The following is a 25,945-nucleotide window of genomic DNA, read 5'->3' as shown; positions in this document are numbered from 1 at the left end:
ATAAGCCTGAAATGGCTTTTAACAAATGATTTTTTTTCCCTCGGAGGTAGGTTTTTTAACCAAAGAAGGAATCAAAAGTCTACTGTTTATAGAATAAAGGACTCAAAATTTTAAAAACTTACTCTACATGATCACACTAAATGCAACTAGATACTGTGGCTCTGCGTTCATATATTGGGTCAACACATCATATTGAGCACTGTGGCAGATAGACTCTGTGGGGGGCCCCTAGACTCCCACCTCTTGGTGTTCACGCCCTTGTGTCCTGCGTTCCCCTTGAGCGTGGGCGGGGCCTGTGACCTGCTTCCAAACAAGTGAGTGGTGCAAACAGATATACATGATGACATGTAAGTGACTGTGTTACATAACACCACAGCATGCATCTTGCTCGGGTCTTCCTCTCTCCTTGCTGGCTTTGAAGGAGTGGGCTGTCTGTTTTGGGAGCCCACGGGACAAGGGGCTGAGTGCGGCCTCCTAGAACTAAGGGAGCCTCCAGCCAGCAGCTGGTAAGAAACCAAAACTTGCAGTATCATAGGCATAAGGAACTGAATTCTGCCAACAAAATCAGGTACGACACTTCTCTACTCAGGCCTTAGAGAAGACCTCAGCACTGGCTGACACCGTTATCGTAGCCTTTGTGCAATCCTCATGGAGGACCCAGCAAGCCATGTCTGAACTTCTGACCCATGGAAACTGGGAGATGCTAAGTGTTTGTTGCTTTAAGTCGCCAAGTTTGTGGAAATTTGTTACATAGAAATGGGAAGCCAACACAAGCCCCTGCAGTGTTCCAGACATGGTTTTAGATGTTGGAAATGGAGCAGTGGACAAAACAAAATGCTTTCCTGGAGGAGCTTGTGCTCGAATAAATCTAGAACATGCACATGCTAGAAGCTTCAATTCATTTAAACTATAATTTCTAAGTACAAAGCTCACTAGCCTTAGCTAAATGAGAAAGAAAAGCTGAATTTCCTCTAAAGTCTTTGTTTCCAGTGTGGTAGATATTTTACATTTGAGGATTTGGGTTTGGGTCCAAAGGAGAAAAAAAAAAAAATCATTCGGAGCAAATGCTAGTATTGAATTACCAGGTGATGTCTACGGCCATACCACCCTGAACGCGCCCGATCTCGTCTGAATTACCAGGTGATACTATTCAAGGAAGAACATGGGGACAACATTGTCAGCCGCAGAGAAAATGTTCTGTGCGGACTTCAGCTTCGGAATCAGAACTTTGCAGGGCCCTGAGAATGCGCTCACACAGTACAAGTAATCATTTCAAAAACAAGATACTTAAAAGCTTAAACACAGAACGGCCAAATGTCACCAGAATAAAAAAGCAGTTTCCAAAATCAGCCTAGCAATTCTATTTCTATAGAAAGACTACCACCTAAAAGAAAGCCTAGAATTCATTCAGAAGACTGGAGTCACATTTATTAACGTGGCACAATCATTAGTTCTGGTGTCTGGGCCAGAGAGCCAAGCTAAGGAGGGTGAGGGCTTGGCTGGAATATCTGCATGAGATGCTCTGGCTTTGCGTGCAGCCCCAGAATGCTCGTGCACACGGGCCACAGCCCACCCCAGGTCATCTGTCCAGCACTTTTGTGCTACTAGTCTCTTGGGTCCCCAGGAACATGTGCTTATTCAGCACATCACAAAGCTAGGGCCACGTTTTATAGACCACACTTAAGTGTCTTTTGAAATTGATGGGTAATCCATCACATTCCGAGCATGTTTGGGCAGCGTATGTGTAGATGTGTCGCATGCAGTTAAATGACTGAACGTTTGTATCGTGGTGTGCAGAGGGTGTCTACAGAACTAGCTCTTATTGAATTCCTCTTACTGTTATTAATAACACGTATTGAACACTAGCTCTGTCTAGACCATGTGCTGAGCACTCTGATACGTATTTAAGTATGTTTTTTTTTTTTTAAGATTTTATTTATTTGAGAGAGGGAATAAGAGAGAGAGAGACAGCATGAGAGGGGGAGGGTCAGAGGGAGCTGAGCAGGGAGCCCTATGCGGGACTCGATCCAGGGACTCCAGGATCATGACCTGAGCCGAAGGCAGTCGCTTAACCAACTGAGCCACCCAGGCGCCCTAATTATGTTTTCTTAAAAAGATCACTGTCCCCATTGTATGGATGAAGAAACAGACCTTGGGAGCATAAGAGACATACCCAAGTTCCAACAAAGAAGGAGTGGTGGGGTCAAGACGAATCCAGACATTCTGGTTACAGAGCTGGTGCCCTCAGCCATCACGCATGCTGCCTCCTGATGACGTGACAAGCACGATACCAGAAACTATGTTCTTTCATTTGTTCCTTATAACAAACCCGTGAAAAATATATGAGGGTGGCGGGATGGTCCCTGAACAACACTCTTAAACAACTAGTATAAGGAGGAACCAGGATGGAGACATGCATCTTCTGATGCCACAACCAGGATAAATGGGGCGCTGAGGGCCATTGATCTGAGTAGACGACCACTGTGTGCTATTTATCAAATATGTACAAGACCTCTAGTTTTACCTCTAGGAGCAGTGCTCCTACCCTTTTGATAATGCCTGACATCCGAAAATACATGCTAAATTCCTTTACCTTGAAGTTTTGATCGCTATAAAATTGTTCCTTCTCCTTTAACCTTATCAGTCACATATACTTCAGTAAGAATAAGTTTATCACACTTTTTCATGAAAGCAGGTTTTCGTGCAGAAGAGAATGCAAAAATATGAGGATCCCAAGTGCTAAGTCTAGAGGTTGCTGAGGAGTGAAGAGAAAGGGCAGGAGGGATTTAGGCTAATGACTTACCAGATCCTAAAAACACCTTCTGGAGGCTTTAAATTTGGATTTTTCTGTACATCTAATTGTATTATATTGTATATCATAGACAACCTTGTCTCTAACGTAGATTCAATAGAAAGTATAGAGTCAAAAAGCAGGGCACAGTCAGTTCTGCTGCCTACTTATTTAGAAAACGCAGTTGATACGTTAGGGAATAGTGTGAACGTAACAGAATATTTTGTTTTGTTCTGTGTGATTTTGTCCACGATAAACGCCAGTGAATGCATAACGCTGCACCCAGCTGAAAAGGACTGTGCAGGAATGCACAAACCATGCACTACACGCATCTCTCACATTTGCCTCTTTTTTTACAGCTACTTCAGTTCCCAGTGTGTTGGGAGCCACACGCACCCACATCTGGGGTTCCAGCTTTCCTTCTACGTTCAGATCACCTTCCTCCCACCCCTTCCCAATAACTCACAAGCTGCAGTCCTTCCAAAGCCCACTTCCACAAGCAAACTCCAGGTTGTTTCAAGATAAAGTGTTATATAGTTATTGCGGTATTTATGTATTTCTGAACCATTTAACATGTGTAAAACTCTGCTCCCGTTTTTATTAGGTGACTTTTTCTCTACTGTTTCACCGCTGCAGTTTGTGAGCATCCATTTTTCTCACGAACCCTGTAGTTTTTATTGCGTGATTTTGCATAGCGTGGTGATCTTTAGAAACCGTGTGTAATGTTATAGTAGAACTAACTGTATTGTCCTTGATTATGTGGATCGTGTTCCTATTGCGGCATGTGTTCTGTGCACTGAAGGAGGGGCTGACATTATCTGAAGCACTTCTTTTCACAGTGGTTTAGCAGATTAGCAGGTTTCTCCCAGGAAGGAAGTGCTAGCCAGGCATCAAAATCACACGTTTTAGGAGAGCTTCTGGAGGATTGATTCTTGAGATTGATATCTCAGGAGACCTCATGCTAATAAATGTGGGTCTCTGCAGTGCCTAGAGAGGCAGCTTTCAAGATAGGGAAGTTCTCACCTTTGCATTTACCCCTTTATCCTTAGATATAGCTGATACCGGGAGTTGGTGGATTTCTCTTAGGGTCAACATTTGCAAATAGGCCTAGCCCTACTCCCTGCATACATGTGCTATTGAATGTGCTTTCTGAGCCCTGGGCAACTCTAGAAGGTGATGTAACTGAGGCGAGTCAAAGCCATTGTTATTCAGGACAAAAACAAGACATTTGAAGCATTATGTTACCTAACAGTTCTGACTAAGGAAAAGTCAGATATGGTAAATCTAGGTAGGATAAATCCAGGACTTCTGAAGAATAAATTGCGACTCATACTCAACAAAACACTGCAGGAAGGTTCAGGAATCTGTTCCATGTCTCTTAACAATGGGAAGACTCCCACTGATAGGAGGAATAGATTCCTGCTGGTTGGCAACTCCTTATTTAGGGGCAGTGATATTACCAGAGTTAAGCTCAATTCTGTGTTCATCAGTCTTAGGCAGGCTCTCCCTTCATCGGCATTCTATGGCGTCCAGAGACTGCAGGCTTGCAAAATATCCTCTCAGCAACCCCAGTGGAATTCAAATTCTTCTCTCCCAGAATCCCAAAATAATAGTAATGATAGTGATGATAATGCAATACTGAGCTGTCTTGGTTCTGTTTGAATCGCATGCCAGGCCCTAGGCTAAGCATAGTAGCTGGTATGGCGAGGGAATTGTGATACTCTGATTGGCCAGGCCTGATTGACATGCTCAGTTTTGAGCCAGGAAAGGAATAAATTTCACTTCAATCACATGAATTGAAAGTAGAAGATAAGAAGTTCTTCAAAGAAAATGATAGTGCTGTCACCAGAAGACAGTCGCCCTGGACATGCAAGAATACCAGATGGACACTCTCAGAGCCTCCTAAGCCAGGCGTTTTACTAGCCACTGAGGCTTGACCAGGAGCAAGAGACCGAGCCTCTGCCCTCCCTCAGTTTACAGTGGTTTAGAGAGCGGGAACACTAGTTGAATAAATACACAGATGAGGAAACTGAGGCCTACAGAGATAAGTCCCTTTCTTAATTTCACAAGCTAACTAGAGGCAGCACAGTATCTAGAAACTCTGGGATCACTTCCAATACCGAGGTGCTAACTTACCCTATCCCTTATAGCGAGCTAACCCATTTGAAGCATGAGTATCTGTCAGATGTCCAATTTTGTAAGTTAATATTGTTATAGCCAGTTGTATTCTGGACCTGATTGGCACCAGCTGGTGAGAAATGATCCTACTAAGTGTTCAGTGAAATAACACTAGTAGTTCAAAATCAACTATGGCGGGGATAGTTATGCCACAGAAACTGGCAAATATGAGAAACCAGACCTCTTCCCGCCCCCGCAAGTGCTGGTGATTAAGCATTTATCCCCGCACTACTGTTTATAATAGTTATAAGAATTTAATCTTCAAGTAAGTTATTCTGTGCAGTATTTAATAAAATTCACATAACTATTAACATAGATGGAGAGATAAAACAGGGTGGGAATTTAATAAAGCATAGAATTTTTGTTTCTTTTTCCTTTCATCCTTTTTTTTTTTTAAGATTTTATTTATTTATTTGACAGAGAGAGAGACAGCGAGAGTGGGAAAACAAGCAGGAAGAGTGGGAAAGGGAGAAGCAGACTTCCCGCTGAGCAGGGAGCCCGATGCGGGGCTCGATCCCAGGACCCCGGGAGCATGACCTGAGCCGAAGGCAGGTGCTCAACCGGATGAGCCACCCAGGTGCCCCCTTTTTCCTTTCAAACCCAGAGGTCTTCAATTTCACACATTTGGTGCAATTGATATTTCATTTCTCTATTTAGTACATGTCAATCAAACTGCCACTCTCTATTAGCAAGGCACCGATAGGTACCATGTGTGAATTTCCAGCTACTGACTTGACCTCAATAATGTTGATTTTTTTTTTAACACAACAAATAAAAGGGCCAGACTTTAGATATGTTCTTTTTAATGGTGCAGACTGGTAGCCCATCCCCTGTGCTACCAGATTTGTTAGCATGGCCCCTTTCTACCAGCATGCAGTTATTTTGGCAAATGAGGGGAAAGAAGATACATAGAGACCACCCCTTTATATCCTCACTCTGAAAGGAAGAAAGACATTTGTATTAGTACCCTAGGGCTGTTCTTAACAAAGTATTACAGACTGGATGGCTTAAACAACAGAAATTAATTGTCTCCTAGTTCTGGAGGCTAGAAGCCCTAAATCAAGATGTCAGCAGTGTTGGTTCCTTCTGAGGTTGTGAGGGTAGAAATCTGTTCCATGTCTCTCCTAGCTTCTTGTGGTTTGCTGGCAATCCTGGAGTTCTTTGCCTGCTGTGTCACCCCGATTTCTGCCCTCATCTTCACGTGGCATTCTCCCTGTGTGCAGGTCTGTGTCCAGATTTCTCCTTTTTATAAGGACACTGGTCATATTGAATTAGGAGCCACCCTAATGACCTTATCTTAAGTCGATTACATTTGTAAAGACCCTATTTCCAAATAAGGTCATAATCTGAGATACTGGGGGTGACGACTTCAACATATCATTTTTTTTATTGGCAGGAGGAGAGGGCCAGGGGAACATATTTCAATCCATAACAGCATTGTCAGTGAATTGTTAAATTGTCAGATATTAATATCAATACGTGAACAGATGTTCTTTGTCAAGGTAGAATTCTAACAAATGAATATTTCATTCTTTCAAAAAACAGATATTCCTATTGAGTTGACTTCCCTATTATTCAGAATGTCCTGAAGGAGTTGTCAATCCATCCTGGTCTTCAGCCTTGTAGCGGTATCTCCTTTGTCCAAGTACAGCCTTAATTTTAGGACAGGGGTCAGCTAACTCCAACCCACTGCCTGTTACTGTATGGTCTCCAAGCCTAGAATAGTTTTCACGTTTCTGAAGTGCCGAGAAAAAAATCAAAAGAGGAATAATATTTCATGACCTAGGAAAATTCTAAGAAATGCAAGTTTTGGTGCCAATAAAGTTTTATTAGATCATGGCCTTATTCATTTGCATATTGCCTATGACCTCTTTCACACTACACTGGCAGAGTTGAGGAATTGCAAAAGAGACCATTTGGTCCACAAAGCTTAAATATATATACTATGTGGCCATTTATAGGAAGAGTTTGCTGATGCTTTAGGATGCTAGTTCTGTGAACTACACTTCACTCACAACTAATTGCTGCCACTCTTGAATTACACAGCCTGGTCACCATGGCAAATAAGTATGATGGTGCCAACCTTCATGCTGTGAGGGGATGTTTCCATTCATCAGTGATAACATCATCATAATTTGGCCTAATCTGTTACTATGAGAAGAATTATGCAGTTAATTGGTAAGCATTTAATTAGGAAACTGAATCAATACTGTTTATGGGCAGGCTTCATATTCCATTGATAAAATTAACTCCTGGAGGTCAAAAAAGTGTGTTTATTATCACCTCCAGCCTCCCCCCCAATATGGCAGAATTTTGTTAAACATAACCTCCATGTGTAACTCCTATCTTAAAATAATTCAGTTCAGCTACATTCATTTGGGTTTATATTTAATCCTTTTTGTGTTCGTTTTTTATTGCTGCCAAAACAAATTACTAGTGGTGGCTTTAGACACATGAATTTATTATCTCAGAGACCTGTGGGTCAGAAATCCAGTGGGTTTGGCTGATTTCTCTGTTTCTGCATTCCTCATCTGAGTGTCTGTAGTCAAACTATCAATGGCACCTCATATCCTTCTTAAGCTCCAAATCTCTCTGACTTTTCCTTCTGCCTCATCTCGCCCACCCCCGAAGAACATTCTTTGCTTGTAAGTGTTCATGTGATTAGACTGGTCCCTTCAGACAATCCAGGATAATCTCCCTATTTTAAGATCTGTAACCTTAGTTACAGATGCAAAATCTGTTTGCTATGTAATTTCATATACTTAGGTTGCAGGAATCAGAACATGGGTATCTTTGGGGAGCCATGCTGCTAACACATCATCTGTGGGTTCTGTCTTTCTGACTTGCATTTTCTGCATCTCTTTGTTCCCCTTGGAGACTGGGAGATCAGCACTTGGCCCCGGGGACTATATTCTCTTACCTCTCTAAATCTGGTTGATGTCCATGTTTGGAAGAGTTCTTAGACTCGATCCAAATGTGGGAAAACTTGAAGCATTCTGAAAGTTTGGGCTCAATTATAAGTTCTTTTAGGAAATGTTGGACAAGTAACTGAAAGGGATTCCTAGCAAGATGGGAGGTGAATAGTAATGGTGTACTTATCTTTCTGTTCAGTGACTATGATCACAGTACAGAGAACTCAGAGAGAATATAGAGCAGAGCTTCTGAACTCGAATGTGCTCATGAATCACCTGGGGATCTAGTGAAGATGCGGATTCTGATTATCTGGCTCTGGAGTGGGACCTCAACCTCCACATTTCTGCCCACCTCTCACGTGACACAGCCTCTGCAAGTCCTTAGGCTGCCCTCTGCATGGTAACAGTTTAGATGATGAACAAAATAGGATGAATTTTTTTTCCAAAAGGTCTTTTTCTTTCCCATACTAATTGTGACTTCTAGATTAAATATATTCATATTGCTGGGAAAGTTAAATGGCTCAGTTTCGTTTTTCTTCCTGGGCATTGGGATTTAAGTATAATTTTAATGATGCTGTATTCCCTCAGCAGGGGAAGAACAACTATGAAGAATGCCATTAGCTCTGATTGACTCAAATCTAATTAAAGAGAATAATAAGTTTATAAGAGAATACATCAAGTCAAAATTTAGATCCAAATAAGGTCTTGACAGGGCTAGCATAAAGAAGATAATGTCTTTAAAAAGTTTTAAGTATAATTGGAGAGTGGAGACAATATGGTCTAATAATTTGCGTTGATATGGAGACATTTAGGGCTGGACAAAAATATTACCTTCATTCTCTCCCTCCTCTAAATCTCTTTTAAGCTACCTGGAATTCTTCGGGAAGCCCAGAAACATGCTAGCTTCTGTCGTCTGGGGAGCTGGTCTAAGCAGTGTGAATCTGAAATCTTAGCATCTGTGTAACTGCCCCAGGTCCGGTCTGGATGTGGATAGCACTGGCTTCACTTTCAAACCTATGGGGGAAACCTAATCCCTTCCTAAGGCTTTGTGATACCTAAAGCTGGCTATGAGGGCTGGGCCTTCCTGTCTGTGCTTGTTGGTAAGGCTGGACCCAGGTAGGCTTCCTCTCCTCTTCAGCTGTAAATCCTGACTGAAGGTAGGCACAGTCAGCAGCAAGAGGTCTTCTCTTTTACCTTCCAAGATGGAAGGGTTTGAAGGTGCTTCTACCACAATACAATTCAATTTATATGAGATTCTGAATCATCAAGATTAGGTTTGGCCACCATCAAAATGAAGGAGTTATCATCCCAGTAGCTTTTTATCCTGTCACTCGGCTGAGTTTGCCTGATTAACAGAAAAGGCCCAGAGGAACTCTGTGTGGTCCTTCTGAGGAACATGGAGCCCAGAACTGAATGAAGAGTGCCCTCACCTCCACCACTGAAATCTCACCGTGTGAAAGTGGGCAATGTTCCTGGTTTTCCCTTTTACTTCCTCACCTCTAGTATTAACTGGGTTGGCCTCTTGCTATTTTTATAGAAGAGAAGTACACTACAAAGGCTGGTAAATACACTGCCATGTTAACTATGAAGAAGAAAGGTGCTAAAACGTCATTTGGGGCATGAAGGGTAAAGGAGAAAAGATAAGAGTCTGTGTCAGTTGAAGCCTTTAAAAAAAAACCCAGCCGCCTTCTTTCGGACCAGAAGGGTCTTGCAATTCATGACTTCTCTAAGGCATGGTGGTTAACAGTGCAGGCTTTAGAGAGTAATGGTCTGGCTTCTGCCTACTACCTGTGTCACTTTGGGCAACCTCCTCAATTGATTTCCTTGTTGCCTCAGTTTTTCTAGTCTATAAGATGGGAATAATAGTGCTTCACAGTGTTTTTACAGGACTCTAAGTTTACCTTTCTGAGTGACTAGAACAGTACCTGGCACATATGCATGACCAGTGAAGGTTAGCTCTTGCTGTTTTAAGTTTTCTGATGTTCAGAGAACCTGAGGCAATAGCAGTGGAATCAGAAGACATGGGTTCAAATCCTGACTCTTTCATAAATTTGGGCCGATCACACAGTGTCTCTGAAACTCCTTGTCTATAAAATAGGGAATATATATCATCTCTAATGGTTATAGTTAAGTGAAAAGGACAATTTACATGGAGAGTCTAGCATTAAGTTGTCACTTGGGAAGAGGTGGTTGAAGTCCCAATCATTAGAGCAAATATGTACTACTAAAAGGTATTAAATTAACTGACAGCAAGCAAACTAGCTTTTTATCTAAATCAGAAATCTGTTTGCAGATAAGTATCTATTATGAACTATGGAAAGGATGCAGTTTTTCTCTTGTTAGCTCTAATCCTTTCATTTTGATTAGATAAGGTTGTGATCATGACAGCAACATTTATTAAATGCTTTATATGCTTTATCTCATCAGTCCTCACCATGAGAGGCAATATTATGGTCAGGAATATTATGATCCTTGCTATTAACATCTGCAGCTCAGAGAAGTTAAGTAGCTTGCCCAAAGGCACATGCTACAGAGAAGCAGAGGCAGGGCTGTAACCTAGGTCTCTGACCCCAAAGACAGTGCTCTTTACAACTACAGTATTCTTTCTTAAATAAGTCTTGGGGCGCCTGGGTGGCTCAGTCGGTTAAGTGTCCAACTCTTGATTTCAGCTCAGGTCATGATCTCAGGGTTCGGGGACTGAGCCCCTTGTAGGTCTGTGCACTCAGCAGGGAGTTTTCCTCTCTCTCTCTCTCTCTCTACCCCTCTTCCTCTGCCTCTCCCCCTGCTCGTGCTCACTCTCTCTAAAATAAATAAATAAATCTTTAAAAAAAATGTCATGTCTTGATCTCTCAGATCACTTTTTGTCATGACAGTTCAAATTATAGAAGATCAGATCTTAATTTTAGTTGAAAGTAAGCAATGTAGTCAAAGGAGAAAAAAGAACAAGGAGCCATAAAAATGAGGTGTTGACCCATTTCTGCCACTGACAAACTCTGACATGCCATAAGGCTGAATGACTGTTTTCCAGTCTTGAAATATCTGCTTCCCAAATCATTTCCCTCAGGAGGGCCCTATAGGCAGTAATAGGTTGAAAGAGTGGTGGTTGGTGCTCTTGCCTGGAAGGTACATTTGCCAAGCAAGCACATGGTTTGTATTAAGATACAATGCTTGTTGGGGTTGCTTGACATGGTTGAAAGAGATTCTGGAGCTAACGCCCTTCTGCCACCATCACTAGATGATGCAGGTCCAATGCCTTTGACTCAGTCTCTGCTAACAAACCAAAAAGACGTGAGCATGAAATGGTCTGCTGCATTGCATGGCCTGGGGTAACCCAATATTTAGCAATGTTACCATATTTAATCAGAACAGTCCTAAATGAACTCTGTATTTTTTAATAGCCTGTATTGAGAGAGTTAATCTGTTTTTGCTTGGCAAATTATACGAAGGGATTTCAGTTTAGCTCATTGCTTTTATAAACAATATTTTTCCTCCTCTTTCTGAATAGATTTTTTTTTTTTTTTGGTCGGGCAGTTAGAGCTATCAGTCCATCCAGAGTGATACAGTCACTTTACTCTTTTCCATCAGATGATCCCTATTAGCTAATCATGAGCATGTGCGTAGGCTGAGAGACTGGAGGAATGAGGAAATGTGTGCAGTGTTGCAAGTGGTGCTGATGAAGCAGAGATACGCTTCAGTGCTCATTGTCACTCTTAGGTTCCTTCTCTCTCTCTCTTTCTGTCTCCCTCCCTCTCTTTCTCTTATGTTTCTTTTTAAATAGCTAATTCTTGGAAGACCTCTCCAAATCCCTCTTCTCTCATCTCCTTTACATATAAATTCCATTTAACAGATGAGTTGCACTGTCTGTTATGAACTTGACTCAAAGAATGTTAAACCTATGAGTCACAAAAGACTAGCCATCAACCTCATATGAGAACAGAAAGCAGATTGGGTACTGAAAAACCTACTAGAGACCAGATTGGAAGGTAATTGAGTGAGATGAAGAAGAAGGAGGAGGAGGAGATGGAGAAAAAAATGAACAAGCTCTGGAACGAGTAGATAGAAAAGGGTTTTAAAAAATCTAAAGGGGTAGTTGGGTAGGTGTTTCCTTGTTTCTCCTCTTACCAACTCTAAGACTTTGGCCAGCTCGCTCTTTGTGTTCTCATCTGCAAAATGGGATAGTGATAACACTGCCTGTCTTGTATAGTTGTGAAGATTGAGTGAGAAAACGAATGGAGAGCAGTTAGCACATGTTTACACCTGTATTCATCCGTTATTGTTGGAATTTTCACTCTTTTCCCCCACACTAGTAATTAGAGTTTCCTACCTTAGCTCTTCAGAACACTGTAAGGGATCATTTAAGATCCTGTGAGAGCTTTGCAGTGAGTCAGAACCTATTCTGTCATCTCTTCTTTTTTTTCTCTTTGTCTTTCACAGTGCACTAAACCTAGAGTGGATACCCTGAAGTTTTCCCCTGTAGATACATGGAAATGTGCACAAGGTTGGTAAATTACCATTGAATTAGCCTTTTTGTTCTTTAATCCCCAGAAACTCTTTCCACGAAGGGCTTTGGCCACCAAGGTTCAGGGGTGTGGCTAATTTTGTGACTTCTTTCCAAAGTAACAACATGCCAATCTCCTTCACAGCTCCAGAAAGTCCTCTTATAAAAGCTGAATTCTTCTTTTAAGATTTTTAAAAAAGATTTTATTTATTTATTTTAGAGAGAGAGAGCATAAGTGAGCAAGGGAAGGAACAGAGAGTGAGGGAACGAGAACCTGAAGCAGACTCTGCACTTAGCATGGAGTCCTCCGCAGGGCTCGATCCCACAATCTTGAGATCATGACCTGAGCCAAAACCAAGAGTCATACGCTTAGCTGACTGAACCATCCAGGCACCCTGCTGAGTCCTTCTTTTAATGAATATTTCCAATTGTGCAGTTCTCTTGTGTAAAGCAAACACATATATTTTCAAGTCAGCCTTAAAATCTTAACTACTCTCTAATTTCTGCCTCTTAAGCAAACAAAAAGCACACACAAGCCAACGGTGCCCCCAAACTTCTGCAAAATCCAGTTTCAATAAATATATAGCCTTTTATAGCTGGAAAAAAACTCACAAGCCATTTGATGCCATTTTCTCCATTTTATTGTTGAAGAAATTACATTGGAGAGGTTGGATGACCTGCTAGGACATGTGGTTGTTGTGAAAGAGCCTGTAACTTCCCCCACTACATTGTATTGTTTCCCACCCCAAAATAGAAAAACTCTAAATAAAAACACCCTTGGTACCTCTAGAGGATAAATGCACAAAGGACGTACTTCTAAGGCCAACTTTAGACAGTATTGAATCCATCACCCAATTTTTTGTAAGATTTATTTACTTATTTGCAAGAGAGTGGGGGGGAGGGGCAGGGGGAGAGGGAGAAAGAGAATCTTCAAACAGACTCCCCACTGAGTGTGGAGCCTGATACAGGGCTCAATCTCACAACCCATGAGATCATGACCTGAGCCAAAACCCAAGAGTCACACACTTAACCGACTGAGCCACCCAGGCGCCTTTCCATCACGCAATTTATGTAGATTCATTGTGACTTCTTTGATTTCTCATTATTAACTCCACTCATGCCCAGTGTGCACAAATTACCTAGGAAGTTCCTTCTTTCTATCTCCACTGATGGCACAGACTAGCGATATAAATTGGCTTTAAAAACTTTAAGTCATTTTATGGCTAACAAACCCATCATGATACAGAGGAAGCTAGGACTTGGGGGATTAGATCCCTGATTTTGAGGCTGATAAACAAAACCTTCCCCAGCATGGTCTTGTTACATCCTAGAAGAACCTCCGGGCCTGGTTCTGACCTAGCCTGACTGTTTGAAAGCTTGCTTTACCACGCACAGTAGAAGCACAGAAATAAAACTAGCAGGCCCCAAATCTATTGATTAGACATCCACCAGTTATGTTACTAATTACCAGCTCCTCAACCTTCAGGCAGAGAAACACGTTTCCTGCTCTCATTCAGTCATTTATTTTAAAACTCTTTAATATTTCACATTTGCTTTCTTTGATTTTTGATTTCTCTGTCTCCTTCTGTGAGAGTTGCCTTGTGTTATTATTTGACAAACAGAGCCTGTTTCATTTGGCCTCTCTTTTGCCTCCAACCAGAGAGGGGGGAGAGCGCTGCCTCCTACATAAGGTTGTGCAGAGATGCCAAGGGATGTGTGATTTCACCCAAGTTTGGCTCCTCAGGCTTCATCATCACCAAGTAGAGCAGTGTTTTGGAATCCCCTGTTTTCTTTTTCTTTTTTTTTTTTTTTAAGATTTTATTTATTTATTGGAGACAGACAGAATGAGAGAGAGAGAGCACATGAGAGGGGAGAGGGTCAGAGGGAGAAGCAGGCTCCCTGCCAAGCAGGGAGCCCGATGCGGGACTCGATCCAGGGACTCCAGGATCATGACCTGAGCCAAAGGCAGTCGCTTAACCAACTGAGCCTCCCAGGCGCCCTGGAATCCCAGCTGTTTTCTAGAATCACTGACAGAGCATTGAAAACCAAACTTATTGTGGAAATCCCTTTGCGATATATGCAAGTCGAGTCATTAGACTGTACACCTTAAACTTATATAGGGCCATCTGTCAGTTATCTCTCCATAAAACTGAAGGAAAGGAAACATGCGGGTGCTGGGGCTGCCCTGGAGACCAGTTGAAACACAATGTCTGGGGAGAAGGTTTTGCCGTGGGTCTATTTTTCTTAAGCTCCCAGGTTAACCTAGTGGGCAGCCAGGGTTCAGAACTAGTTTAGAGTTTTCTTTAGAGAATAAAACGGTCAAATGCATCACGGACCATGTCTAGAGCTATAAGCTCAGGGTGGCGTGGCAGTCCCCCTGACCTACGATAAAGGGGCTCTTTCACCCAATTAAGACAAGTGAAAGAAAAGAGTAGTGTGTACTTTGTTCAGTGAACAGCAACAGTTAACTCTGATTCTAGGTTTTGCTTGCTGGTGTGATACTGACTGTACCTTGTATATTGGTCTCCTGTAAGACAGTGACTTCTCCAGTAAGGGGAACATGTCTCTCTCTAGTGCCAGATGCATAGCAGCAGCTAAAGATGCGCCCGAGGAACAAATGAATCAGAGAAGAATGAATGAATGAACAGCAAAATTGTACCTAGGGGCCAATCCTCTGTTTTGCTGGGTTTTATTATGGTCGCCAGTGATCTGATGTCAGGGCATACCATGGAAATGAAGTAAGCCAAATCCTGCTTTATCAGAGTCTTCACTTTAGGAAATTATCTCCTGATCTTTCAGAAAGTGCTGTCAGTGGATTTCTGTAGTAGCCCTTAATCCAGTGTGCTGGAAACACTAATGCTGGCAGATATCCATTTTTAAAAAACAAACTTTGTTAAAAAATTCCATTTTTAAGCTCTATAACATCAGATGCTAGATGATAAAGTATTAGAAAGTCCATAAAACTCATGATAAAAAATACATTAAGAAGAAGAAAATTAATTACAGTGTATAAACTGTTGATATTACATTATGATTAACTTCAGTATGGGCCAGTCTTCATGATTTTGGTGAAAAACTTTACATTCTGAACCTAAGGTATTTTAAATGATGCTGTTATCAGCTAATCAATTAATTCAATTTTATATTACAAATGGTGCAAGATGAGCCTTAAGCAAAGGTCTAAAAGCAAAAGAAGTTGGTCTTCGGTGCCCTCCCCGCCATAATCATGGGCACTTACATAGTAAATGTTGATTCTCTACATGTTCCTGTATTAGAGGAGGAGGTGTGTGGTGGCGGGGGATGGAAGAGATTGGTAAAAGGACAATGACAATTTTTAAAATGTGAAAAATGGAAGCAGAAGTGCAAGAGAGCAGGCAGCAGCTCCCTGGTATAATCATGCCAGGGATGAAACCGCCTAAATCCCCTCTCTACAATCTAACAGAATTTTCCTCTTTAATAAAAATTTTGATGAATCAAAGTGCCATCATATGCTTTAATTTAGGGATGATTATTTTGATGGTAATGGTTCTACCGGCAATAATAGACTTAATTGCTCCCTGTTTGTAGATGTGTTCATTTTCTCACATCCCCCAAGCCCCATTTTACAGAGCACCTCCCAGTGTCCTGATTTTTCTGTAACTGCCTGGGTGGGTTAAGTCAAGTCCATTTCATGAATTCTTCACTGTCCGCTCAAGAGAGAGATGTGTGCCATGCGTTTCTATGTCAGACAAAAGAAATGGACATTTTGATGTCTTGGCAGATACTTTCTTTCCTTGCTTGGTTAGCGCTCATTACTAATGCTTCCGATCCTTTTCACCTTCGTTTTTACAACACATGAAATTAGAAACCAAAGAAATCGAATACCTTTGTCTGTCCTGGAGTCATCTGAATACCATGAGTGCTTGGTGGGTGGTATGCACCAGAACTCTGTGATCGGGCTACCTAGACCTGAATCTTGATACTGCTTCTTACTAGCAGCATGACTTCGGTCTGGCTCCATTATTAACTAAGACTCAGTTTCTTCCTTTGTAAAATGAGCACAATCATACCTCACAAGCTAGTCGTGAAAATTAATAAAACAATATATGTAAAGCATGGAACATAGCTATGCCTGGGGCCAGGGAAGAGCTGGATGGAGGTTAAGTACTAACTGTAACACCAGACATTTCATATGCAGTCATGACTGCTATGTACACAAACCTCTGTGAGCCAGAAATACTTATTCAGTGGATTTTCAACTACTTATTAATCATATACTCTGAACACAGGACTGTGTTAAGCCCAGGATTTAAATTGAACCTTGAAGTTTAATTAGGTAGGATTTAGTTAAGTACATGGAGAGGAAGAACAATCTATACTATCTTAATATGGTCATCTCTCACTCCATGTCTCTACTGAGCACTTGAAATGTGACTTGTCTGAACTGAGATGTGCTGTGATGGACGCATGATTTTGGAAACTTTGTGCAAAAAAGAGAAAATGTAAAATATCTCATTAACCATTGTATGTTGAACTGATAATATTTTGGCTATATTGTGCTAAATGAAATATATTATTGCAGTTAGCCTCACCTATTTCTGTATACTTTTAAAAAATGTTGCTATTAGAAAATGTAAAACTACGTATGTGCCCGACATTATATTTCTAGTAGGAAGCACTGTTCTAGATGGTGCAGCCCCTCATTAGAAAGAGAGCAGTGGGATGGGAAGTGACTCAAAGAACTTACAGTGGGAAAAAGGAGACAGTACTAATACACAGGAGAAAAGAATCCGCAGTCCCTTATATGACCTGGTTCAGAACCCCGGGGAGCTTTGAGGTCACTGTACCTTTCATACTCAGGCAGAGTAGGTGGACGGAGTTGTGACAATGGCTGTCCTCTTCTGAAAAGCCACCTAAGCAACAGAGGAATTTTCCTAACCATTTTTGAGAACTTAACAGCACCGTGTTAGCCTTCTACAAAATCAGATATCAAAATAGCAAAATGAAGGTAAAATAGCTCACTGATGGCTCTTCAGTCTTCAGGGCCTCTTTGTTCAGCAAACATTTTTTTTTTTTTTGCATTGGTTTATGTAATATTTTGGCCAATAGAGTTGAGACATATTCTGCAGTACTTTGTTGAAATAATATAAGACGTGAAATAAGCTGGAATATAGAGAACTTGAAACCAGAAGAAAAAAGGCACATTTTAAGGCTTTTAGCTTTGTCAAGAAATAGCTGTTTTAACTTTCAGAGAGACGATTTTTGAGCCTGCCAAGAAAAGGAAACAAAATTTTTACTAGCCTACCAGAATCTTATTTTCCTTTCCATAATATGCCAAATTTGAAGTAGCTGTTCTGTGTTCTAGTTCAAAAGCAGGCTTTCATTCTGTTTTCAGACCCACCCAATGGGTACGCTCCAGGTACCCTTTACACCCACAGCCAATAAACACAATACATCTTGTACCTTCAATTTTGGAAATAAATAAGGGAAGGATGAAAGTAAGGATGGAAAGAACAGTCCCTTTGTGGAGCTTCTTCCTTATGTCAGGAACTGTGCTAGGCATCTTCACTTTTAATCGAGGAGGTGTGAGATGGGCTAGAACTCTCTGGGAAGTCATTTAAAGTGTGGAATTAGAAGCTCCTTAGTCATCCCAGGACAACAGTGACAGTATTGCACACCCCTGAACCTGCATCTAGACTGAGACCATTTAAGGATCCCTTTTATCCATTTTGCATGTTTGACTCATGAAGTGGCCTGAAATCCCAGATTCACCACAAATAGGAAGATCCCTCTGTGTAGAGTGAACCATTCACTCTGCAAACCATGTGTTGGTTTGCCCTTTTTTTTTTTTAAGATTTTAGTTTTGAGTAATTACACCCAACATGGGGCTCAAACCCACAACCCCAAGATCAAGAGTTGCATGCTCTTCTCACTGAGCCAGCCGGGTGTCTCTGGTCTGCCTTTTGATAGGAACATGGTGCACATTTTTGAGAACTGCTCATCGTTCTGAATTTGTATCACTTTTAATCACTGCTAGCTTTCCTCTTTTGGGAAATACTCTTTGATGCCAGGAATCCCTAATGGACAATATAGAGACTGTAGACACTTCCCATACAGAACTGATTTTTGAAGACCAGGGGACTTTTGCTGAGTAAGGGAAGATACATCTGATAGACAAGTTGTCTCTTCTCTGAGAAGAGCCTGTAGAGAAAACTTATTAGGAGAACATCAACCAACTTGAGGAAATCCTGCAAAAACATGAAGAAGGGGAGTTTAAGTAAACTTTTCTCTCATGTTCTCAGCAATATGAAATTAGCTTAAATGGGACAAATCAAGGGAAATAACCTTTGTTTGTCTGTGGGTTATAGCGTTTTAAACATCTAAGGAAAGAATGGCGCTTCATTCATTGAAATATGTGTGCAGTAAATAACATTATGATTGGCAACCTAAACTTGTATGTAAAAAAGCCATGTTCTTTGAAAGTGGATTTTGTGCTGTACATGATCTAATTGTTTTCATGCTATGAAAACAATAATGCATACCAGAAACTTAATTACCCATGTGTACCACAATTATTCCAACTACATTAAACCCTGATTTTTAGAAATCCTACATCCCCTTCTCTTCTCTCTATCTGGAAATGAAATAATGTTTTTGTTTTATTTTGTTTTGTCCTGACTTACGTTGCTTGATGATATTAACTGGGTACTTACCAGATTTGTGTCCTATGCCAATTAGTAACAGTTTGGCCATCTTGATGGTGCAAGTGGGGGTCTTTGCAACAAAAGCCAGAGAAGCAAAGGATGAGAATTTATTCAGCTTGCAATGCAATATGACGATGCCACATACTAGAGTCCAAATGCAATAATACCTATTGCTCATGTAGTATTAGGACAGACTTTGCCAAATTGGAGTTCCCATGTCAGAAACCACGTGTTTGTCTATAGAACACAAACAGAGCCTTAGGATAGCATCTTATTAAAAGAACTCTGGATTTAAAATAGATAGCCATCACTTTAAATATCATTTTAAATACATGTCAAGTGTTTGCTTGGATCTCTAAATGTATTAGCTTATAATTCAGTTAAGATTTGTTGGATATTTTCCTTGTACCAGGTACTCACTGAACTGTTCATATACATTATCTCATTTAGTCCTTGCAGAAAGCCTGTGAGCTTATTTCTCTTGCCTTACCAACAGAGATGTCTAGAAAAACTAAATGGCTGGGGCGCCTGGGTGGCTCAGTCATTAAGCGTCTGCCTTCGGCTCAGGTCATGATCCCAGGGTCCTGGGATCGAGCCCCGCATCGGGCTCCCTGCTCTGCGGGAAGCCTGCTTCTCCCTCTCCCACTCCCCCTGCTTGTGTTCCCTCTCTCGCTGTGTCTCTCTCTGTCAAATAAATAAAATCTTAAAAAAAAAAGAAAAAAGAAAAAAACTAAATGGCTTGACCAAAAGAAATGAAAGTCAGACTCAGATCCAAGACCACTAACCCCAAGTCCATTGATAGGCTTGCTGGCTCTATTGGAGGCCAGGAGCCAATGCAGAAGACTTAGAGACAGGAATGACCCAAAATGCAAAAGAGAAAAGCAAATGATGCCAGGGTTTTCTATTAGAAAATGAGAAAAATTGTGTTTGTGATCTCTGTGGAATATAATTGAGTCTCAGCCCCACAATGCAATCCATTGCCAGTGAGCGCTGGGAAAAGCCTTATCAGTACCATACTATTGTTAACTCTGTCTAATCTGCAATGATGTAAAATCCTAGAGCCCATCTTTTGCCTAAGAACCGTGTCTCATGGGGGCAGGGTCTCACCCTCAGCACTTGCTGTTTAATGTTCTGGGTATATACTCCAGATCTCTGCCCCTTGACATTTTACAGGCTCCTTGTTACAGACCGTGAGTCCCATTATTGGAATATGTCGTGTTTTCAGGAACATCTGAGTACTCCTGAACTCTTCATATGAGCAGCTACAAGATGGCAGTAGTGCATTTTATGTTCTCAAGTGCATCTTTTATATATATATTTATCACAACACCAGTTCTATCTTAGCTAGGCCTAGTAGCAAAACTGCTGTCTTACTCTACTGCTGAAGGCAGCCCCAGAGAAAGTATTATATATAGTTCACGTTGATTCACTTGGCTCAGCTCTCAGTGATATCAGAGCTTCTGGGCTCCTATTTCAGAGTAACTAATGGGTGGCTGTGTTCCATTGAAGCTTCAGAGAGGACACGGGACTGCTTTAAATTCTATCAGCTCAACTGCCTAGTGATCTCAAAATGGAACCAAATACCAAGTTATGTCCTGATGCGTCCAGTTGCCAGCCTTAAGCACTCCCTGAATCACACCTACTTGAGGATAAAACTCCAAATGGAAACATGAACAATTTTCCTGCCTTTATTATCAGTTTTAGATACTGATCCATCAACAATGTCACCTTCTTGATTGGTAGATGACAGAGGGCACTGATTAGTCTTTCCAGCTATTGTCACTGTTATTCAATAAATGTCCTGTTTCAGAAATTACAAATTGGTACATCACTGAAAATGCCACCTGTCCCGAAATTATTTTTATCGTTTCTTCTTCAGCTTTTTCATTAATGTCAACAGCAAATTTTTTTTTAATTTTTTATTGTTATGTTAATCACCATACATTCCATCATTAGTTTTTGATGTAGTGTTCCATGATTCATTGTTTGTGCAAAACACCCAGTCCTCCATGCAGAACGTGCCCTCTTTAATACCCATCACCAGGCTAACCCATCCTCCCCCCCGCCCCCAGAACCCTCAGTTTGTTTTTCAGAGTCCATCGTCTCTCATGGTTTGTCTCCCCCTCCGATTTCCCCCCTTCATTCTTCCCCTCCTGCTATCTTCTTCTTCTTTTTTTTTTCTTAACATATATTGCATTATTTGTTTCAGAGGTACAGATCTGTGATTCCACAGTCTTGCACAATTCACAGTACTCACCATTGGGGAGGGTATGTGCTATGGTGAACAGCAAAATTTTTCACCTTCATTTTATAACATGGATGAAGGATCTACCAAGTTGAGTTGGGGAGTGTTTTTTGAGTTGTGAATCAACTGTATTTTCACTATTTTTCTAGGTATATGTAAGTTTAATATAATCTGACATAGATATATCAGAAATACTTTATATATTTGAATAATACAATATATTTAAATATAATATATGTTAAACATTACATATACATTAATATTGCCATTTGAATTGCATATTACTTTGTGTTTGCATTTTTTGTTGAGATTTAGGTTGAATGTATTAGAATGTATATATTATGAGAAGTCAAATTAAGAAGTATATTTTTCCTAAAATCATTATTTCTTATGAGAGAATATAGTGGTAGTCCCTCAGAAGTAAACTGTTTCTTTTTTTTTTTTTAAGATAATTCATTTATTTATTTGACAGAAAGAGACAGCAAAAGCAGGGGAACAGCAGGGGGAGGGAGAAGCAGCCTCCCTGCTGAGCAGGGAGCCCAATGCGGGGCTCTATCCCAGAACCGTGGGATCATGACCTGAGCTGAAGGCTGATGCTTAACCGACTGAACCACCCAGGAGCCCCTAGAACTGAACTGTTTCAAGGAACTGAAGAATTGGTTTATAAATCTACCAGCATCTATTTGGTTGCATGATGAAAGTCAGAAAGATAATTTTTAGATAGGGGTTATACTTCCTAAAAAATTAGGTTCAAAACTATCCTGCATTCAGCCTTGAAAAGGAAGAAAATTCTTACACATTCTACAACATGGATGAACCTTAAAGACATTATACTAAGTGCAATAATCCAGACACAAAAGGACAAATATTGTGTGATTCCATTCTACTCCAATGAGATACATTGAGTAGTCAAATTCATAAAGATAGAAAGGAGAATGGTGGTTACCAAGACTTGGGGGAGCAGGAAATAGGAGGTAGTGTTTAATGGGTATGAAGTTTCAGTTTGGGACAGTGAAAATGTTCTGGAGCAGGATGGTGATGATGGCTGCACCACAATGTGAGTGTACTTAATGCCACTGAGCTGTTCACTTATAAATGATTTAAGTGGTCAATTTTATGTTACGTATATTTTACATATACAATATTTTGAAAAGGTGATTCTGATATGGTTTCCCTATTACTTGAGAGTGTGATTCCCTGAGTCCTGAGGGGTTTGCAGATGAGGGAGAGAATTTGGGGGGTGGGGAAGGGACCAAGCACGCATTTAACAATGTGTGGTTTGGGGAGTTTACCTTTTCTTACTTTTTAAGAGTTAGCGCAAGAGGTGGAAAAACAGCACATTTTTCTTTTTACCACAACTCTCAATAATTCCTCATAGAGGTGCTGCAGTTCTGAGAAAGATCATAGAGATGCAAAATAATAATACATTTTTATAAAAAAACATTTTTTACTGAAATCTTCTAAGGAAAATTATAATAATTTATATTCTTGGCCAAAGTTCCAAAATAAAAGAAGGTTAAGTCACCTCAAGATCACTCAGTAAATAAATGGAAGAGCTAAAAATGGAACTGAGGATTCCCTGACTCTTGGCATCTCAATAAACACGCTCACATCCTTCTCTGCAGCAGTGAGGTTGGCAGGATATGTGAGGGGCTGGCAGCAGGAAGAGAATCTTCCATGTCTTAAAATAGTTTTTGAGTTCTAAAAACCTATCATGGCAAAGCAAACTCTTACAAATGCTGAATCTGTATCCCAGCCCACCACTGTCTACTAAAGGAAAAGAAATTTGAGGAAATAGCTTTCTTTTAATAGCCAAGTTGTCATTTCTTGATGAATTCCTTCTATCTGGATGCTTAATTGTTTGGCTAATTTTTAACACTGTTTTTCCTCTTTTTCTAGAATAACATCCATCAAATTTGCTAGAACTTTTTCATGCCAAGGAAACTAACAGAAATTTAAAAATCAATTCAGTTTCAACATATTATTCTTCAGTTTACTTTTAGAAAGCACATATATTCATTGAAGTTCTTTAGACACTCACCCAAAGATATAGGTATAATAATTATATTTCAGTGGAAAAGCAAGAGCTTGGTGCTGTCAAAGATAAACAAAGCTGGACATTAAAGCAATGACAACAGATTTACTTCAGTAACTGCTGATAGTAGGGGAAGGAGATGAGCTCTATTCCTCAAGAAGAAAATAAGGAAGAGGACAAGCCAGGGCTCAAGAAGAGTCAAGGTTAGGATTCCTACTCTCCTGAAGGGACAGAGGTCCTACCCTTCTGAATGGTTACATTTCAGAGGAATGGCTTTCCCAGGTCCTTGAGAAAGACATTCCTGAGTTATAGGATATACCTTTACATCTCAAAGGGACAGAGGAAAGATCACAATTGTGAGTTATTTTTAGTAAATACTCTAATAAATGGAGGTCAGGAACCTTTATCTTCAGGTGTTGGCTTAAAGAACAATAAATTCTTTTGACCCTCTTGAGCTTTTCCAGAAAGGAACTCCAAAGGAGGTGGGGTCTCCTCAGGGACAACACCTTGGGATGCTAGAAGCCATGCTTAAGTTTAGTCAACTGTTTTAGTGCTGGGGTTTGAATTGAGTGCTCATGGAGAGAAGTTTTTGCAGTTCTCAGTAGTCATGATACTATCTCTATAGAAAAGAATATAGAATCTGATTCAGACAGTGCAATGAAAGCTTGGTTTTAAGCTGTGCTTTAGTTCTTCTGTGTCACATTAGATATGAGAATCATGAGTAAAGTTTAACCTGTCTTAGATAATACCTTGTTATTGGTTGGTTGCCTTGGGTTTATTTTAGGATGAACAGAATGAGATTAACTTTTAAACTACATGATAATATCTTCGCATCAAATGCATTACAAATTCTAGTAAATTCTTAATTGTGCATATTTTATATTTCATTTTATCAAATAATAGAAATTCATAGTTTGAATAAAATACTAACAAATTAGTATTTCAAGTCGTCACGGCGGGGTATTGGGAAAAGTTTCCAATTAGCAATAATCGCGCCTCGGATAAACCTCATTGGCTACGATACTGCCACTGCGCAAAGCTACAAATTAGTATTAATGCATGGTTGTTCAGTTTCTAACAATTTTCAGTTCACAGGCCAGAATTTTCCTGGTTAAGTAGGATATAAGATTTATTAGTCTCTCTATAGAAATCCATATAGAATAATGCATATCAGAAAAAGGAGAAAAAAAATTACTGTTTCAGAAATGATACCCTGTCTATGATAGCTTTTATAGCAAGTAAAAGACTATATTATTACCAGACCAAGTAGTGATACCTAAGAATAAAAGAAAATATCTATAAAGTACACATTTACTTTATAAGAAATACAGTTGCTACTAAATTAATTTGACATTGTTTCTCTGTAAAATTTTACATTGTGCAGGTTTTTTAAAATTTGTTCTTCTTGCATTGTGTACTTTTCTTGTCTTTATATATGTATGTAATACAAAACTATGGTTTTATATTAAAGACATTTTTACTGTCTACTTTTAAAAGAAGAGATTTCTTTATTTCTGATAGCCTAAGAATATATATTTTTCCTATTATTCCTCTGTATTTTACAGAGTGGAATAAACTGTGCATATTTCAATATCTTCTCACTCATAGCTTCCAGAACTATACCATGTTGGGTTTATGGATATGGGTTTCTATTTTCAAGTTATTCATCCCTGAGAGTCTGTTGTTTGTCTTATTCTAACCTTCTCTGAGAGAGATGCTAGAACACCACCTCCCGTTCTCTTAAAGGATATGATATCATTCGGTTTGTAGAGGGGAGATTGAAGGATGAATCATGGTCCCTTTAAAAGCTTTATTTCCTACTAATCATCAATGAGAATAGATGCTTCCATGATGGAGATGTGGGGTCACAAATGTCAAGCAGGGTACTATGAAAATCTTCCCAGGCCTCCATCATAGACTAGATCCCATTAGAATTTCAGTGAACCTCTAAACACACTGATCTTTTCCTCCTTGTGGGGATTCTTAACAGTTCCAAATATGATATGATCAAATAAAGTGATTGTCATAGCCACCTGGAATAACTCCTACAGGGCAGATCACTAAATTGTAACTGATGACATCCACATCTCACTAAACAGATGACTCTTCTGATAGTGACAGGTCTGTTCGTAATTAGTTGGTAAGGGAAGGAAGTGAACCCAGAAGGCCCACCCACTGAAGGCAAGACTGGATAAGAGTGGTCCAAGGTTCTTCTTCTTCCTTTTTTTTTTTTTTTAAAGATTTTTATTTATTTATTTGAGAGAGAGAGAGAGAACATGAGCAAGGGGTGGGGCAGAGGGAGAGGGAGAGAGAGTCTTAAGCAGACTCTGGCTGAGCGCAGAGACTGATGTGGGTCTCGATCTCACAACCCTGAGATCACGACCTGAGCCAAAACCAAGAGTCATTGCTTAACTGACTGTGCTACCCAGGCGCCCCAAGAGTGGTCCAGGATTCTAACCTATTTTATGTTACCATGGATCATAAATAAGCAAAGTGTCATTAAAAGGAAAAACAATACATAGAAATCTGTAAAGTAGTCACATACATATTTCCTTAAATAAAAAATATTTTTCATGGGGAGAAAAATAGATAGGTAATATCCT

General features: G+C 40.2%; 1 protein-coding gene and 1 pseudogene across 1 annotated transcript in view; one reads left to right on the top strand and one right to left on the bottom strand.

Moving 5' to 3' along the window:
• The window catches only part of KCNB2 (potassium voltage-gated channel subfamily B member 2), a 400,876-nt gene that overhangs the window by 89,358 nt on the left and 285,573 nt on the right, over positions 1-25,945 (top strand). The gene's annotated exons all lie outside the window — the stretch shown is intronic.
• Positions 24,235-24,383, bottom strand: LOC123860555 (U4 spliceosomal RNA; annotated as a pseudogene).

This window comes from Mirounga angustirostris, unplaced genomic scaffold, assembly GCF_029215605.1.
Source record: "Mirounga angustirostris isolate CCGP_5_RB_7025 unplaced genomic scaffold, mMirAng1.0.hap1 SCAF_4, whole genome shotgun sequence".
In the NCBI taxonomy this organism is placed as follows: Eukaryota; Metazoa; Chordata; class Mammalia; order Carnivora; family Phocidae; genus Mirounga; species Mirounga angustirostris.
This window is presented reverse-complemented; position numbering and strand designations above follow the sequence as displayed.